At 39.5% G+C, this 18,895-nt stretch overlaps 1 non-coding gene across 1 annotated transcript; it reads left to right on the forward strand.

The window, feature by feature from the left end:
- The first annotated feature begins 9,563 nt into the window (after nt 1-9,563).
- Nucleotides 9,564-9,668, forward strand: LOC137215819 (U6 spliceosomal RNA). The gene has a single exon (XR_010939450.1). It is a non-coding gene; the product is annotated as a U6 spliceosomal RNA (small nuclear RNA).
- The last annotated feature ends 9,227 nt before the right edge of the window (nt 9,669-18,895 follow it).

Below are 18,895 nucleotides of genomic sequence, written 5' to 3' on the forward strand. Positions count from 1 at the left end.
CCTACATTGGAAGGTGAAGTCCTAACCACTGGACTGCCAGGGAAGTCCCTCTCTCATTAATTGATAAAATAAGTTGAGTGAAAATCATCAAAGACATAGAAGACTTGAAAAACATTGTCCACCAACTTTACCAGATTGACATTTATAGAACATTGCATCCAAGAACAGTACATGTGACATTACCAAGATAGAACATATTCTGGACCATAAAAATGAACTCAGTAAATGTGAAAGGATCCAGATCATATAGAATATATGTTCTTTAACCACAGTGGAAGTAAATTAAAAATCAATAACAGACAAATATGTGAAAATCCCCAAATATTTGGAAAATAACAAACAACACACTCTAAACTGTTTGTCAAAATTTAAATAAAAATGGAAATTTGAAAGTATGTTGAACTGAATGATGAAAACACAGTATATTAATGTTTATGAGATGCTGATTAAAGCAGCATTTAGAGGGAAATTCATAGCACCAAACATCTATGTTATAAAAGAAGAAAGGTCTCAAATCAATGACCTCAGATTCCAAATTAAGAAACTAGAAAAAGAAGAGGAAATGTAACTAAGAAGAAATGAAATAATATAGATCAGAGTAGAAATCAATGAGTTAGAAAACAGAAAAAAAATACAAAAAAAATGAAACCAAAACAAGGTTCCTTGAGAAATTTAATACAATCAGCAAATCTCTAGCTATTCTGATCTGGACAAAAAGAGCAAAGGCAATAATTTCCAACATCGGGATTGAGAGTACAATTTCTACAGATATCAAGAAGATAGTAGGACAATATTATAAACTTTCATAACTTTATGAAACTAAATTAGCCAACTTAAATGAAATAAAAAAATTTCATAAAAGACACAAGCCACTAAAGATTTCTCAAGAAGAATTAGATAACTTGAATAGCCTTATATCTATTAGAGCAAATCAATTTTTAGTTAACTTTCCCACCAAGAAAACTCCCAGCCATGAAGTTTCACCTGTGAGTTCTGCCAAACATTTAAGGAAGAAATAATACCAGTTCTTCACAAACTCCTGCAGAAAATGGAAGAAAAGAGACTATTCTCCATCTCCTAGACCAGAATAACCCTGATACTAAGAATCAAAAACAGTATAAGAAAGTTGCAGTCCAATACTCCTCATGAACATAGATGCAAAGGTTCTTAACTTTACTTTTTTTTTAAAGCAAATCAAGTTCAACAAGTAAAAATGGTAATATATCATGAGGAGAGATTTGGGAGATAGCTGGGGATGGGGGGGAGTTGAGGGAGGGGTTTTCATAGTTGGAGACATTTGTCTAAATTCTTAATAGGAAGGAATCAGCACCCACAGAGCAATAATGAATCACACAATCTTTTCTAGATCATAATTTTTCAACTCTGGTCATGCATTTAAATTGCCTGGACAACTTTGAAAAAGTGCTGATGTCTCAGCCACTATCTTTATCCCCCAAATCTCCCTTCTGGAGCGAGGCTGGGACGTATTTTTTAAAAATAAAAGCTCACCAGGTGATTCAAATGTGTAGCCATTTCCTATAAGACAGGGACTGGGATCCCAAGCACAGCTGAAGCAGTTGGTCTTAGGTATGAGGAAAGCTGCTCACTCTAACAGGGAGGAAGGAAAGAAAATAGAAACAGTTGCAGGTAAGTTTGAGAGTTAGGTGGGGGAACACTGAGATGGGTCCTCTTGGTTGGTTTATATTTTTATGACTCTTTACACAAAGTGACTCTATAATTCTAGACTCACCAACCAAATATTGTCCGATAAGGAAAATGAGGGAGAATGAGAGTGAACGACTTATCCATGTTTACACAGTGATTGAGTTGGGATAGGTAACTAGATCTCCTGGATCCTGTGACACCATGGCATCACATGTCTAAAGGGACCTAGTCTCCACAACCCAATCAGATAAACAGCTGGGTTTAGGATGAGTTTGAGAAGGAGGCAGTTAGGAGTATGTTTGTCAGTCTCTGGAATTCTCTCCTTCAGCAAACTCCTAGGAGTTGGACCTTAATTCATTTCAAAGTAGCAAGGATTGATGAAGACTAACAGATCACCAGGAGACAAATAATGGCTGTAAACACACAAAGGACTTACCTGAGAGAACATAATCATTTTTTCTTATCACTATCTCTTTATATTGGCTTTACCATGAAATTAATAATTTGCATTCAACTCATTCTAGAGTTTGAGGATAGTGCAACTTCTGGGTCTAAGAAGATAGATTGATGTGTGCTGCCTACATGTTTGTCTTTTAGAATAAGGATGACAATTTCACTGAAATTCCAAAACAAGCAGAACATCATTGGTTGCATTTTACTTTTCTTGCTTAACAATTTAGAAATTGACTTCTGCAGCTTTTTAAAATTATTGATTAGCATGATTGGAGAACTTGTTTCAAAGAGAAACTTGATGTTACTGACCCAAGCCCAAATATGACTTTCCAGCTCTCTTTCATTTCAAGAATTTTTCATCTGTTGTCACAGTCAGGAAGATGGATGGGGTGTAGGAAACTGTGAAACCTCAGACCTAAAGGTAGTGAGTTTCTTTTTTTTTTTAAATAAATTTATTTATTTTTGCCTGCGTTGGGTCTTCGTTGCTGCCGAGGGCTTTCTCTAGTTGCTGCAAGTGGGGGCTGCTCTTCGTTGCGGTCCACGGTCGTCTCATTGCAGTGGCTTCTCTTGTTGCAGAGCACGGGCTCTAGGCAAGCGGGTTTCAGTAGCTGTGTCATGCGGGCTCAGTAGTTGTGGCACAAGGGGTTAATTGATCTGGGACATGAGGGATCTTCCCAGATGAGGGCTCGAGCCCGTGTTCCCTGCATTGGTAGGCAGATTCTTAACCACTGCGGCACCAGGGACGTCCCCAGGTAGTGAGTTTCCTGAGACATTTATAACTCTCTGCTTAGAGATTTCTCTGCCCAGAAGCCGTGGAGGTTGAGACTCCACAGAGGATTTTGACTAAGCTTGGGGGAAAGATGGGAGGGACTTTTGATGACCAAATATATTGAACAGTTTTAGCACTTGCTATTTCAAGTGTATGAACCAGCTAGCACTTACAAACAGGACAAAATCAAAATTTAATGAAAACTTAATAAACCTTCAAGCCAGAGAAGTCTTTAAACTATTCAGAAACAGGTATTTAAACTGTTGTATCTGCCTGCCTATGAAAGAAATGTGGTACTGCCATTCACCTGGGAACTATCTTCAGTAGTAAGTTTGGATGAGATTCCATCTGGTTTTCTTACCTATTCTTTTTATATGTGCCGTGTTGCAGGTGCAGGGGAATATGGATGGAGAAAAAAATGCACGTGGAACTATATTAGATTGGAGTTTGCCATTTCATTCTTTTGGCAGGTTAGCAGATGCAAAATGAGATTGTGGGGTCTTGGGGGGGGATTCATTTTGAGGACTACAACAAATGAGCAAGAGTTTGCCAAAAAGAGAGGATTATCAGTTAAGATTTTAAAACTTTTACTGAAGTACCATTAACGTACAGTGAAATGCATAGATCTTAATGTGAAGTTTGATCAGTTTTGAAGAAATGTGCATATCCATATGACAATATAGGGCATTCAACACACTCCAGAGTTGCTTCATGACCCTGCCCAGTAAATGTTGACTGCCTCTCTTCAGAGGCAACCACAGTTCTGATTTCTAACACCATCAATTAGTTTTATCAGTTTCATATAAGTGGAATCATGCAGTGTGCATTCTTTTTTTTTTTTTTTTTGTGATACGTGGGCCTCTCAGTTGTGGCCTCTCCCATTGCGGAGCACAGGCTCTGGACGCGCAGGCTCAGCGGCCATGGTTCACGGGCCCAGCCGCTCCGCGACATGTGGGATCTTCCCGGACCGGGGCACAAACCCGTGTCCCCTGCATCCGCAGGCGGACCCTCAACCACTGCGCCACCAGGGAAGCCCGCAGTGTGCATTCTTTTGCTCAGAAAAAAGTTTTGAGATTCTTCCATTGTTGCATGTATTAATATTTTATTCTTGCATTGCTGAGGAGTACATCACTGTATGAAAACACCACTATTTATTGGTCTATTCTATTGATGGGGGATATTTGGGTCTTTCTTCGTTTTCTCCTCCCTCCCTCCCACCCTCCCTTCTTTCCGCTCTTCCTCCCTTCCTTCCTGCCTCCCTCTCTCCTTCCATTCCTCCCTCCCTCACTTCCTCCCTCCCTCACTTCCTCCCTCCCTCCCTTATTTCCTTCCTTCATCCCTTCCTTTTTCCTCCTTCCCTCCCTCCCTTTCTCTCTCCCTCACATCCTCCCTCCTTCCCTCCCTTCTCTCCTCCCGTCTTCCCTCCCTCCCTCCCTTCCTCTCTTCCTCCTTCCCTCCCTCCCTCACTTCCTCCCTTGCTCCTTTCTTTCCTCTCTTCCTCTTCCCTCCCTTCCTTCTTCCCTCCTGCCCTCCCTCCCTTCCTCCCTCCCTCCCTTCCTCACTTCCTCCCTCCCTCCCTCCTTTCTTTCCTCTCTTCCTCCCTCCCTCCTCCCTCTCTCCCTTCCTCCCTCCCTTCTGTCCTTCCTTCCTTCCTCCCTCCCTTTCTCCCTTCCTCTCTTTCTTCCTTTCTTCTACTAACATTCTTGTGCAAGTATTTTTGTGAATATACATTTAAATTTCTCTTAGGTAAATACCAAGGAGTGGAATTTTGGGTCATGGTGTAGGTGTGTATGTAATTTCATAAGAAATTGCCAGAGTAGTTTCCGAAGTAGCTTTACCACTTTTACCATCATTAGTGTATGAGAGTTCCAGGTGCTCCATGTCCTCAACAACAGTTGGTGTGGTCATTCTTTTTTAATTCATCATTTTAAAGTTTGAAGTGGTATCTCATTAATGTTTTAGTATGCATGTCCCTAATGATAATGTTGAGCCCTTTGGTATGTGCATACTGGCCATTCATGTATCTTTGTGAAGTGTATGTTCAAGTCTTTTGCCCAGTAGTAATGGAGTGTTTTCTTATTATTGCATTGTAGGATTTCTTTGTATATTCTAAATGCAAGTCATTTGCCATATTTCTCCTTGTCTTTGCCTTGTGTATTCTTTTATTTATCAAGATCTATTGATGAGCAGTTTTAACTTTTGATGGAGCTAAATTTATCTATGTTTCTTTTATAATAGATGCTTCTGGGTTCTCACTAAGAAATCTTTACCGGCTCTGAGATCATGAAGGTATTCTCTTAACTTTTCTAATAGGAGATTTATAGTTTTAGCTTTAGGTTTAGACTACAGTTTACACTAAATTAATTATTGTCAGTGGTGTGAGGTAGGTCTTAAAGATCATCTTTTTTTTTCATACAGATATTGAGATGTTTCAGAACTTTTTGTTGAAAAGACTATTATTTTCCTATTGAATTACTTTGGTGCCTTTGTCAAACATCTGTTGACTCTTAGATGTGGATCTATTTCTAGACTTATTATTCTGTTTTATTGATTTTTTTGTTTTTCCTTATACAAAAACCACAGTGTTACTATTTCTTTGTAACAAGCATTAATAACTTTTGTTTTTCTTTCTCAAAATTGCTTTTGCTCTACTAGACCAATTTTTATATAATTTTTAGAATCAGCTTTACAGTTTGGATTCTTGTATATTTTTTGGCATGGAATTGAATGAAAAGATCAAAATGGGAAGAATTGGCATCTTGGAGGTATTGAGAATTTCAATCTAAAAAGTAGATTAGTTCATTGCTTATTTAGATTTAAAAAATTTTCTTTCAGTAGTTATATGTAGATTTTAGGGCAAATTTCTTGTACAACTTTTGATAAATTTATCTCTTAAGTATTATGTCTTTTTAATGCTATTTTAAAATTGTATAAGCTAATACTTTTATTGCTAATATGTAAAAATGCAATTGTATTTTGTATATTCACCTTGTATATATATTGTGATATTGCTAAATTCACTTATTATTTCAATTAATATTTTAGGGGGTAATTTTCTTAGGATTTTCTCTGTATATTACAATGTTATCTGTGAATATGTATAGCTTTATTACCTCTTTCCCATTTGTTATGCCTTTTCCTTTTTCCTTTGCCTTATTGAATTGTCTGGGGTTTCTAGTAAAATGAAAGCAGACATCCTTGGCTTATTCCTAATCTTAGTTGGAAATGTATGAGTTGTTCACCTCTAGGTGTGTTTTTGGCTGTAAGTTTTCAGCAGAACCCCATTAACAGATTGAGGAATTTTCCTACTATTTCTACTTTGCTGAAAAGAGGTTGTGTTGAATTTTATCAAAGGTTTTTGCTCTGGATCTATTAGATGATTATACAATATTTCTGCTTATTTTTTAATGTGGTAAATTGCAATTGATTTTCAAATGTAAAACCAGTCCTACATTTGGGGGAATAATATTACTTTTTTGAGATGTATTATGTTTGTAATATATTGTTGGATTAAATTTTATAATACTTTGAAAGGATTTTATCATTTATGTTGATGAGGGATATTGGTGTGTTCTGTTCTTTTATTATAATATCCTCTGATTTTGGTATGAGGATTATGCTGACTTTATAAAATAATATGTAAAATGTTCCCTTCTCCTCTACTTTTTGAAAGAATTTGTGAAAGTTTGATATTATTTATTCTATAAATATTTGAGAGAGCTCACCAGTAAAGCCATCTTATTATGGAGCTTTCTTTGTGGGGGATTTTCATTGGTGAAAGTAATTTCTTTAACAGATATAGGACTATTCATACTTTTACATTTCTTGGATGTGCTTGGATAGCTGCATGTTTCAAATATTTTTCCATTTCATCCAAATTTTTGAATTTTTGGCATAATATTCTTGTATTATCCTTTTAATGTCTGTAGGTGCCATAATAATGTCTCTTATTTATGATATTGGTAATTTGTGTTTCTGTTTTTCCCTTGATCAGTCTTTCTAGGAGTTTAGCAGTTTTATTTATCATTTCAAAGAAATGATTTACTTTACTGATTTCCTTTGATATCTTTAGTTCTTCTGTTTACTTTTGATTTAATTTATTCTTTTTCTAGACTTTTCAGTTGGAAATTAGGTCTATTGATTTTAAACCATTTCATTTTTCTAATATAAGCAATTAATTCTATAACATTGCCTCAAATGGTGCTTTAGTTGTATACTATAAATTTTAAAACATTGTGTTTTCATTATTATTCCTTTTAAAATATTTTACAATTTACATTGTGATTTTTTCTTTGATCCATGACATATTTAGAAGATTTTGTTTAATTTCCAAACACTGTGGATTTTTAAAAAAGATGTATTTCATATTTTCTAACTTTTAATTTAATTCTAATAATTCTATTATAGTCATAAAATTATTCTGTATTTCAAGGTATAACATTTATTGATTCTTCTTTAATCTCTCAACATATGGTCTATTTTGGTGAATTTTCTATACTCACGTGAAATAAATATGCATTTTGATTTTGAATTCAGTGTTTTATGCAGCTCTGTTAGGTTAAATTGGTTGGTAATATTCAAATATCACTTTTTCTTATTTATTTATTTAGTCTACTTCTTCTATCAACTACTGGAGAGAGAATTAAAGTCTACAGTTATAATTCTAAATTTGTCTGTTTCTCCCACTAGTTTGTCTATTTTTGCTTCATGTATTTTGAAGATCTGTTGTTATATGCACATTCACTCAGTATGTCTTCTTGATCAATTAACCCTTTGTCAGTAGGAAATGTTTCTCTTTTGAAATATTTTTATCTTGAAATCTTCTTTGTGTGATTATAATATAGCTGCATCGCCTTTCTCATTCTTGTTGTTTATATATCATTTTATCATCCTTTTACATATATCTTATCTGTGTCTTTATATTTAGACTGTTTCTTGTAGACAGTATATAATTTGGTCTTCATTTTTTAGTCTAATATTAATAGCATTTAATATTATTAGTAATATTGTTGGGTTTAAGTTTACCATCATATTGGTTCTCTATTTTCTTATTGTTCCTTTTTTTCTACTCTAAGACTAATTGAAAAATTTTAGTATTTCATTCTTTATCCTTTATTCATGTCTGAACTTCTTTGTTGGTTTTAGTAGTTACCCTCTCATTCTTCCTGCTGTTGTTGACATACATTTTACTTCTACATATATTGAAACTCCACAATACAATGTTATTTCCTTTCTTCCAACAGTCAAATGTTGTTTAGGAAATTAATAAATGAGGAAAATGTATTTAATATTTAGTCCATGTATTTGCCATGTCTAGGGCTCTTCATTCATGTAGGCTTAGGTTTCCATCTTGTATCAGTTCCTGTTAGCCTGAAGAAATTCCTTCACTTCTTGTGTAACAGGTCAACTGGTGATGATTTTCTTAGTGTTTTTTAACTTGAAATATTTTTATTTTATTTTCCATTTTGATTAGTATTTTCACTGGATATACAATTTTAGGTTGACAATTTTTTCCCTAGTTTTTAAAGATATTATTCCATTGTCTTCTGACTTTCAATATTTCTGATAAGAGGTAAACTGTCATTCTTATCTTTATTTCTCAGAATCTTTTTCTCTGTGGTTTCTTTAAAGATTTCTCTTTTTATCATGGATTTCTAGAAATTACCATATAATATTCATTGGTGTGACTTGCTTTTATTTTATCCTACTGGAAGATCATTGAGATTTTGTATCTGAGGTTTATTTTTTATTAGTTAATTTGAAAAATTCTCAGCCATTATCAAATATTTTTTTCTGTCTAATATTTTTCTCATCTTCCCCTGGTGCTCCAGTTCAACATATTTTAGAATACTTGATGTTGAATCACAAGTCACTGAGGCTCTTTTCATTACCCACGACAGCAATACCATACCCCATGTAATTACTGGGGTAAATTCAATGGATGCATAATATTGAATTGTAAAAACATGTAGTAATTTACTTATTGTGGTAGGTAGCTTCTGATGTAGATCCCCAAATATTTGCCTACTTGTATTCCCATTCTTATGTAATCCCTTCACCTTGAGTGTGGGCTGGATCTAGCACTTTGCTTCTAATGAATACAATACAGCAAAATCAATGAGAAGTCACTTCTGTGATTAGGTGACAAAAGACTCCTAGCACTCTCTTGCATTTGTTCTGCTTGTTCATTATAATGAAGCAAGTTGCCATATGGAGAAGCCCACAAGGCAATAAACTGAGGGTAGGCTCTGACCAAAAACCAAAGAGGAACTGAGGCCCTTTGTCCAAAAACCTGCAAGGAACTGAATCCTGCCAACAACTACATGAGTGACCTTGGGCATGGATCCTTTCCCAGTTGAAACTTCAGAGAAAGACCTCAGCCTCAGCTGCCATCTGAGAGCAGTCTTTCTCATTTAGATGATCCAAGTAAGCCATGGGCCGATATCAGAGACATTGTGATATAAGCTGTTGTTTTAAGTTACTAAGTTTTGGGGCAATTTGTTATACAGCAATGGATGACTAACACACTTTACCTGTCTACCATTTTTGGACATGTTCCCTCCTTTTATTTGCTGTTATAAATAATGCTGTACTAAATAGCCTTGGGCATATTACTTCATTTTCAGAAATGAATTTCCATAAGTGAAAATGATGAGTCAAAACACATGAGCAGTATGCACTCTGATAGTGCATATAATAAAATTTTGGAATGATACAGAGAAGATTAATATGGCCACTACTTAAGGATGATAAACAAAGTCATGATGTGTTCCATATTCTTTTTACAAATGATTAAAAGCAGTTCAATGAAGGAAGGATAGCCTTTTCAACAAATGGTGCTAGAATGAGGGGCCATCTATAGGCAAGAAAATGAAACTCAAACTAAACTTCACACCTTATACAAAAATTAGCTCAAAATTGATTATGGAGTTAAAACATAAAACCTTTAGGAAAAATAGAAAATAAAAATACTTTGGCATCTAGGACTAAGCAAAGAGTCTTTAGATTTGACACCAAAAGCACAATTTATAAAAGAAAAATTTGATAAATTGGACCTCATCTAATTTAAAAACTTTTCCTCTGTGAAAGTCCAGGTGAAGAAGAAAGAAAGAGAAGTAACAAACTGGGTGGAAATATTTGCAAACCACATAGCCAACAAAGGAGTAGTATCTCGAGTATATAAAGAACATGTAAAACTCAATAGTTAAGCAAAACAAACACTCAAATTAGAAAATATGCAAAAGACACAGACATTTCAATGAAGACGATATGCAGATGGCAGATAAGCACATGAAATGATGTTTAACATTAAGAGCCAGCAGGGAAATGCAAATTAAAACCATAATGAGATATCACTGTATACAGATCAGAATGGTGACAATAAAAAATAGTGACATTACCAAATGCTAGCAAGGATGTAGAGAAACTGGATCACTATTATTTTGTTGATGGGAATGTAAGATGGTATAGCCATTCTTGAACACAGTTCAGCAAGTTTCTTATAAAACTAAACATGAAATTGCCCTAGGAACCCCAAATTACCCTCTTGGGTATTTATCCCAGAGAAATTAAAACTATGTGCACACAAGCACCTGCATGTGAATGCTTGTAGTGGCTTTATTCATAATAGTCCCAAACTAGAACAGCTCAGATGTCTTCAGCAGGTGGAGGGTTTAATTGTGGTACATATATACAAGAAATATTACTCAGCAATGAAAATAAGAAAACTATTGATACATGCAGTCATTTGGATGGATATTCAGAAAATCACCTGAGCGAAGAAAAAATCCAATCTCTATATGTTACATACTACATATTTTATATATTGTTCTTCAAATGACAAAATGTTATAAATGCAGGAGTTAGGGACAAGAGATGGAGAATGGGAAGCAGGAGAGTATGATTTTAAAAGGGCAGTACAAGAAATTCTTGTGATGATGGAAGGTCCTGTATCTTGACTGTGGTGGTAGATATGCGAACATATACATGTGATTAAATTGTATAGAACTGAATATATAATAATACACAAATGAGTACAAGTAAAATTGGGGGCATCTGAATGATATGTGGACTGTATCAATGTCATGGTCTTGGTTGTAATATTATACTATAGTTTTGCAAGATGTTACCACTGGTGAAAACTAGGAAGAGGTACATGGGATCTCTCTGTATCAGTCCTTTCAACTGAATGCAAATCTATAATAATCTCAGTAAAATTTCAATTTTAAAATAGAGTGAGCATTTTTATAATTTTAAGTATATTGACAACTTTTACACCAAGAAAACACACTAATTCATAACTATACTCACCAGATAAATGAGCAAACAAAAAAATTCACTCTAATTGCAATTTTAAAAGGTCTTTCTAAATATCGTGTACTAAACAGGGAATCAAAGCTGAACCTGTACAGCATTTATAAACATTAAGTGTTAGAAATAAATGATTGAATCATTCAATTAAAGAGACTAGAAAATGAAAACAAAACAAAACAAAACAAGACAACTCTGATGGATGCAAAACTGACCACAAATTCCTCCTGTCCTGGCATCTAAGCTCTTAGGTGGTGTCCTCTCATAATGACTCTAGTCTTGGCCATGGGACTTGGGTTTAGCCAACAGGACAGTGGAAAACACACTACAGGCAGAGACTTGAAACATACATTCGGCCTCACTCTCTTGCTGTGATCACCATGGGAGGAAGCCAGGGCTGGGCTGCTGCAAGATGAGAGCCATGTGGCCCAGTCACCCTTGTCACCCTGGCCAACAGCCTGCCAGCTGCCAGAAGCCTGACCAAGGACACCTTAGAACTTCCAGCTACCAGCTGACTCACCAGCTGACCACAGATGCATGAGTGAGCCGAGCAGTGGTTAGCTGAGCCAGCCTGAACTGGAAGAACCACCCAGCCAACCCATAGAAGCAAAAGCTACATGAAACATGGTTGTTTTTAAGCCACTAAGTTTTGGTGCTGTGGCTTGTTATACAGCAAGAACCGTGGCCTAAAAACATAGGGTTAAGAAAAAGAGGCAGTTCTCACACAAAGTCACAAGTCATGTCACTGCTCTTCCATCATCCTTGCTAATGAAATAAAGTACTAGGCAAATGGTCTTTAAAGGTATGTATGGGGCTATGGGCTTCTAAGGTGCCCAGAGTCAGGCTGAGAGCAGGGAACCCCCCCCTAGACTGAGGTCTGCTTAGAAGCATGCCTCTTCTCTCTGTCGTAAGGGATAGCATTCATTCTGGTGGCTTCCATGTCAGTTTTCCCCACCAGGTAATGAGCCATTTCATCTGAAACCAGAAGAAACAATATGGGAGTGGTCGGAGGCCTTACAGCCTTCACTGGCTGTCAGGGCCTCTGCTCTCAAAGCCATGGCTACGTGGACACAGGCCAGATAATGGAAGCAGCCTGTGCGATGCGGAGTTGGGTTGAACCAAGAGTCAGCCCACAGACCTCAAGGCCAAGTGGCACACAGCAGGTCCTCAGCACATGTGTGGATGAAGGTCTGCACATGGTAACGATCACGGGCACATAAGGTGTGGTGATGCTATGGGCCTGGGATTATTCTGTGGGGGATTCTTCAAGTTTCTCTAGATCGAGAGTAAATGTGTGCAGAAGAACCCAGAATCATTTGCAGGTGGGCTTGCTGAGCTGGCTGGCTTAGTCTCAAACCATCTAGATGGAAGTCAAGGATTTCTGCAGGGACCCGTTCTTCCACAGGTGTTCCTGCAGCCTTGTAAACAAGACAGAAGGGACAGTATGAAGTAAAAAAAAAAAAAAAAACCCTTAAGGACAGACAAGATGGTCCAGAGGCAACACATCTGTTGCAGTGGGATTAGAGGCTGCCAGCAGTGTTTATTTGGCTTTGTGCAGCTGAGAGGCGGACCTGGTTGGAGGTTACAGAGCTTGCTTTCCGAGTGCCTGTAGCACTGGGACAATTAGAGACATGTCTGGTCCTGCAGGATCAGGAGCTATGCTGTGCCTTTCTGAGGGAGCTGGTGACCTCTCCTGGGCCTGTGATGATCACTGCCATTAGGGCACCATCATCCTTGCCTTCATGTCATCCATGAGCTTACGAGATGGGTGAAGGCCTCCAGAATCTGAAAAGATGATGATACATGCAAAATTCAAAATGAAATTTTCTTTTTGAAAAATTACATTTACATGTAAGTGGAAATGAACATGTCTTCTTTTTTGATTTTCCAGTCTAGAAGTTCTGGGTATATTCACTGAAGCTGGGTTTTCCTTCCAGGCTGGGCCCCAGCTCCGGGTTCCCTCTGCTTGCTGGGCCTGGCAGCCCTGCATGACCCAGCCATCTGTAAATGCAAGCTCCAGGGCACAGGACCTTGGCCTGCTTCATTGTTATACTGTCCCTGGCCCCCAAAGAGGTCTGGAAACCATAACCCTCAAGTTGTTCACTCACAGTAACTCACTGGTCAGGAAATCCAAATCCACACGATTTCTGGAGATTCCTCAAAGTGGTTAGTCTCTCTCTTTCAGGATTGTTGGATTCTTCAAAGATCTGCCTTTGTGCATCTCTGTGGCATGGGCACTAAGATGGATGACTCACATGGTGACTCACACTGTCAGCATTTGCCAATTTTTAGGTTTCTGAGTCCTATATTGACTTTGTGTTAAAAAACTTAGAAATTAGGATGGGCAATTGTAATAAGGAAGAAAGAAAGAAAGAAAGAAAGAAAGAAAGAAAGAAAGAAAGAAAGAAAGAAAGAAAGAAAGAAAGAAAGGGAAAGAAGAAAGGAGGGAGGAAAGAAAAAGAAAATGAAAGAAAGAAAAGGAAGGAAGGAAAAAAGTAAGGAAGGGAGAAAGAAAGAAAAAGAAAAAAGAAAGAAACGGAAAGAGGGAAGGAAGGAGGGAAGGAAAGAAAAAAGGAAGGAAGGAAGAAAGGAAGAAAGAGTAAGCAAACAAATAAAAGTCTACGGGGCAGGTTGGATGGACATGCTGCTGCTGCCTAGCCAGGGACCTGTGTGCAGTGCCCCACCCAGCCCAGGAACTGCACACCTTCCCTTTGCAAACCTTGGTCCTTCTACTTTCAAGCTTTGTTGTCAAACCTGAAGCGTGGCTTCATCTCACCATTCTCCTCCAGCTTCCAACCAACTGGATGGCACTTGGGGATCTGGTAAATTGTCCATTCATCTGCCCAGCTTCCCTCTGTTCCTCACATTCTGCATTTTCATGGGTGGCCATTTTCAGCCTGGGCGGCCACCGGCACAGGGAGCTTCAAGGAGGCTTGTCCCAAACCACAGTGTCTGTGAATGCTGGCATTGTCAAGATGATCCCTGTTACATATCTGCTCATGAGAAGAGGAGAGAAAGCACCTTCCCTTAGCTTTGGGTTGAATTAATTTTAGTTCCACGAGACTGCAAAAGTCCAGACCCATGATGCCTATCTAAAAATCTAACCATATCAAAAGAAAATCTTTGCTGTATAAATGAGATTAGCTATCTCCCAATTTTGGTATATAAATTGGTTCTCCATTTAGACTTCCTCCCCTGCAGTACTCCTTCATTACAAACCATCATCGCATCAGGATAACATTGGAAAAAAGAAAAGCAACACAACAAAATACTCAATTTCATTAATCTGTTTAGCAATACCAATATAATGAGGCATAATATTGATTTTCTTACTTAGGATTTAAAATCTCTACTTCTTTGCACAGAATTAAATGCTTCAAACTGATATTCCACCTCTTTACAGTCGCATCTTTAATTTAGTTGTTATAATTAGGCATTAACGGGTGTCAGTAGGATAGCCAGTTAGAGACCATTCTGTTCTGCTTGTCTTGACTATCACAGTTTAGATGTAAAGTAAATTAGAATGAAAGACTATACAGTCCAATTACAGATAAAAGCAGCAAACTGCACTGTTGTAATTAGATGCCAGGACTATTTTTCTTAGACTTTGTATCTCTGAAGGCCCTTCTTGTAGCTACTTGGCTGAAGGCACTGCTGAAAGACTTCAGGATGGATCTGAGTTGTTGCAGCCACATTGTTTCTTGCAAAACTTGAACTTCTGACTGGGTTTTCTTCCTGGGAACCTTTCTCAGCCAGAGCCCATGAGGACTTGCTAGAGTGTTTCTCCCTTGGGGCCAGGGGTCTGCATGCATCCCTGCCTTTCACTGCCTGGGAAGCTCAGGTAGTTGGATGAAACAAGTGCAAAGGTCAGTTTCTATGTGAATCTATCTGGCTGTTCCTACCCTCATCCTCCTATCCTTCCTCCTTTTCCCCTCCTCCTCTTCCTCATTGATGTTGAATCTTGGGTATCGCACTGCCTTTTGGGTCCAGAATGCTGGTTAAAACCATGCCTTTTGTGGAATTTTCTAGAAGTGAGTTAGGTGGTGCCTTCCTGTAAATGCTGCTTATTTTTGAAAACTGACCAAGGAGAGCTTGACGTGGCCACTGAAGAGTGACTTGGAGGTAGCATGACGCATTCATTCATTTCACAAACATTTATCAACTGCCCAGCCTGCCAGGCATGAGGCTAGACCATGGGCTCATGGACACACCTGCTGGAGTGGGGCTCAAGGTCTGATGAAGGTGGGGCAGCCATGGAGTAGATAATTGATGATATGATACAGCATTGTATCAATTGATTATGATACAGCATGAAAAGTGCTCGCTGGGCTGAAAGCTGTGCATTCTAGGGTCAGAGCAGGAACACCCATCCCCATGAGAGGTGAGAACTCCCTAGTCCCTTAGGCTGTGCTGCCTGACTTTTTTTGAAGGATTAGGGGGAATTATTTAGGTGGGTGGAGAAGTAGCAGGGAGGGACTTCCAAAAGGAATACATGTTTAAGTCAAAGGTACACAGGTGGTCTCAGATGGCTAGAGCGTGGTGGGCAATGCAGCTCTACAAAGTAGGCAGGGCCAGGCCATGAAGGATCTTGTGAACCTATAAGCCAAAGGAGGTAACTCAGGATCTGTCATGGGAAAAAGTCCACAAGGACCTCCCTGTCCTGGGATAGACTCCCCAGTTCTCAGTCCTATTGAATTCCTGGCACACACTGGCATCTCTGACCCCCATTGCCACATGGTCATTTTAACTTTACCCCTAGGCTCTCAGTGGAAAGACCCCCAGCCCCAGACCTTGGTGTGTGAGACTGTTAGGAGGGACACATACTGTCTTGATAGGGTGTACATGCTGAGGCGTGTCGGCAGCCAGGAGGGCTGGGAAGAGTGAGGACATCCTTTCATTGCAGGGGCATAAATGGTTACTGAGTACCCAGCTGATACTCCTCTAGAGGAGAGCCAAACCCAGTACCAGCAAACGTTTCTTACCCCTGAGGACCTCTGGATTCCGGGCCTGGTGATGAAATTTCTAGGACTCAGAGCCACCCAAGATGCGATGGGCTGAGGATCTGTGCACATCTTGTCATTGAACATGTTTTGCGACTGGCTGGATGACCCTTACCCAGGACCCAAATGGTAAAGGGAGGACATGGCCTAGAGTGGCCTCTGCTGGACCTCCTCACCACATGGGTACCTCACATCACTGGATGCATGTGCAGAAGCTACGGTTATTTCAATCCACCAAGCATTGACTGAGTCGGACACCAACGTCTACTGGGCGTGCGTACATGAGAGGTGCCTAATTTTCATCCTCCTGGAAATTCACATATCCTAATGCTTCCTGGTGTATTTTGTAAAGCATCCCTACATTAGAGTGAGGCAGCTGCTCTGGACCCTCCCCAGGCTGGACCTGCAGTAATCCATGCTTTTCTCAAAGCACCTCCCCAGCCATTCGACCTCTTATGAAATTCGCTGGTGCCTCTCCATGCAAATTCGGGCTGGAGGCACTTCTTCTCAGGTGGTGCGAGCAGGGGAATCCATGCTATTCATATTTAAGTCATGCAATTTCAAGTGCTCAGCAAATGAGAAGGAAGGCATCTGAAGAGTTTGAACTGTGTGACCTCACCACCAAACAGAGCTCAGGCTTGGGTGTGCGTCTGATCTTGCCTCACGTAGGTCTCAGGTGAATATGCCTCTGGGCACACCCTTGCTCCATGCTAAGTGGATATTAGGGTTTAAAGAGATGTGATTTATGCAATACGGCCCATAAACATAAACCAGGTACTGTAGCTTATCGTCTCCTGCAGAGGCAGGAATCAGTGCTCCCAAACTGATAACTACTTGAGAGATGAAATGTCACTTTCCAACTTGGTTCTTCACAATGGACCTCAAGGGTAATTCGACTATGTAGGATATTAGCTATGGGTAGTGACCTTGGGACTCAAATTCCATGAAAGAAGTAATTCTGCTTTAGTGAACTTCAGTGCACGTGGGATCTGGGTCATCGTGAGTCTGACCTCTGTGGGAACATCGGTCAACTCTGCGTGGCCTCTGTACTGGTTTTATCAAATGCTCGTCCTCCACGCTAAGATGGCCCTTCAGAGGAAAATGCCACATGATATCCAATCATGCTTTCTCCGGGAGACATTTTTAAAGTGAGCTGATCCCATCTAGGAGAGAAGGATTGAGTAAAATAAGGTCCCACCATGACCTCTTAGGGCACTAGGATGCACTAAGTCTCCTGACGTTTAGGTCACACTCTGTGCGCCACTAAGGAGGCATTTAGTTGTCTGGGTTGGCTCTGTGAAAACCTACAACCCCGCCCTTCAATATCAGTGCACATGTGCACACACACACAAAGACACATACAGACACATGAAGACACACACACACACACACACACACACACACTGGATATCTAACCAAAATCAAAACCAAAGAGGAAACCTTATTCCCTGCAAATGTTCTTGGAGACACCAGTTTTAATTTAGGAAGATTTTTTTTTTCCATGATGAATTAATTTCCTAGAGATCATTTAAGGTGTGATCCAAGCGTATATTTTCTTTTGCAAACAGATCTGACCTGTTACTAATTTTGCCTACAATTAGTTTGGTGTAATTACTGCCACTTACAATTTAGTCTGCTTTCACTAAAAAAAATTATTGTTCACGGGGTCATAAAACTCTTTAAAAATTGCTTAATTAAAAATGGAGCCTTGGGAATGTTGCACAAGATAAGCCCAGCCATTAAATCCAGGACTTCCTGGGTGCATGAGGTAGTAGGCTGTGCTGGAGGCTCTCCAGCACTGTGTGTGTGTGTGTGTGTGTGTGTGTGTGTGTGTGCACGTGTGCACATGTGTAGAGCAGCAGTGTTTGGGAGAGAAGCCCCTTTTATAGGTGTCGTCTTCAGCCCTGGGTGTGTGCTGTGTAGCCTGGCAGGGCCTGAGTCACCAACTCAAAACAGAGAATACTCAAGATGCTCTGTCTCCATCTCCTGTGTTTTTTCTGCTGAGTCAGAATGGACAGATCTAACCAGAATAAAGAAATAATGAGAGAGCGGTCTAGAGGAACTAATACTAGCCTTCAAGCCAATTTTGACATTCACAGAGAGATGCTGTCTGAGCTAGGCTGACTCTGCCACGTCCTCTTGATAGAGACCTCACAGTTAAGGTGTCCACAGCCTGGTAGGCTCATATCCCATGACAAGCCTCCTCCCATGAGCCATCCCTGATGGTGTGCAGTGACAGCTCACTCTTCATTATCTCAAAGGCACTCAGCCCCTCCCCCTTGCTCACTCTTCTCTTTCCCCTCATTACTGGGCTGGAGAAAAGTGAAACCAACAATCCTTGAAAGCTCTCCAACAACACACGTCTCTGAAGTCTGAAGAACGCACTAGCTGAGTTTGTTCCGACGTCCTGCGTGGGCACACGTGTTCTGATGTCCTGAGCATGCGCACACGTGTTCTGATGGCCTGGGCATGCGCACACATGCTCTGATATTCAGGTGCTCTCATGTTCTGGGTGTGCACGCCTGAGCCAGGAGAGTCTTGTAGAATTCCTTAAAATTAGAACAGAGCAAAGGGCAGAGAGTGAGGAGACCCTAAGGACGATAGATGACATGTGTGCGGAGAATGAGGATTCCAGTCTACAGCAGTACCTGGAGAGTCGGTCACAGCCGAGTCTTCGGAACTAGACGTCTAAGCGTGT

The sequence above is a fragment of the Pseudorca crassidens genome, chromosome 20 (assembly GCF_039906515.1).
Source record: "Pseudorca crassidens isolate mPseCra1 chromosome 20, mPseCra1.hap1, whole genome shotgun sequence".
Classification (NCBI taxonomy): Eukaryota; Metazoa; Chordata; class Mammalia; order Artiodactyla; family Delphinidae; genus Pseudorca; species Pseudorca crassidens.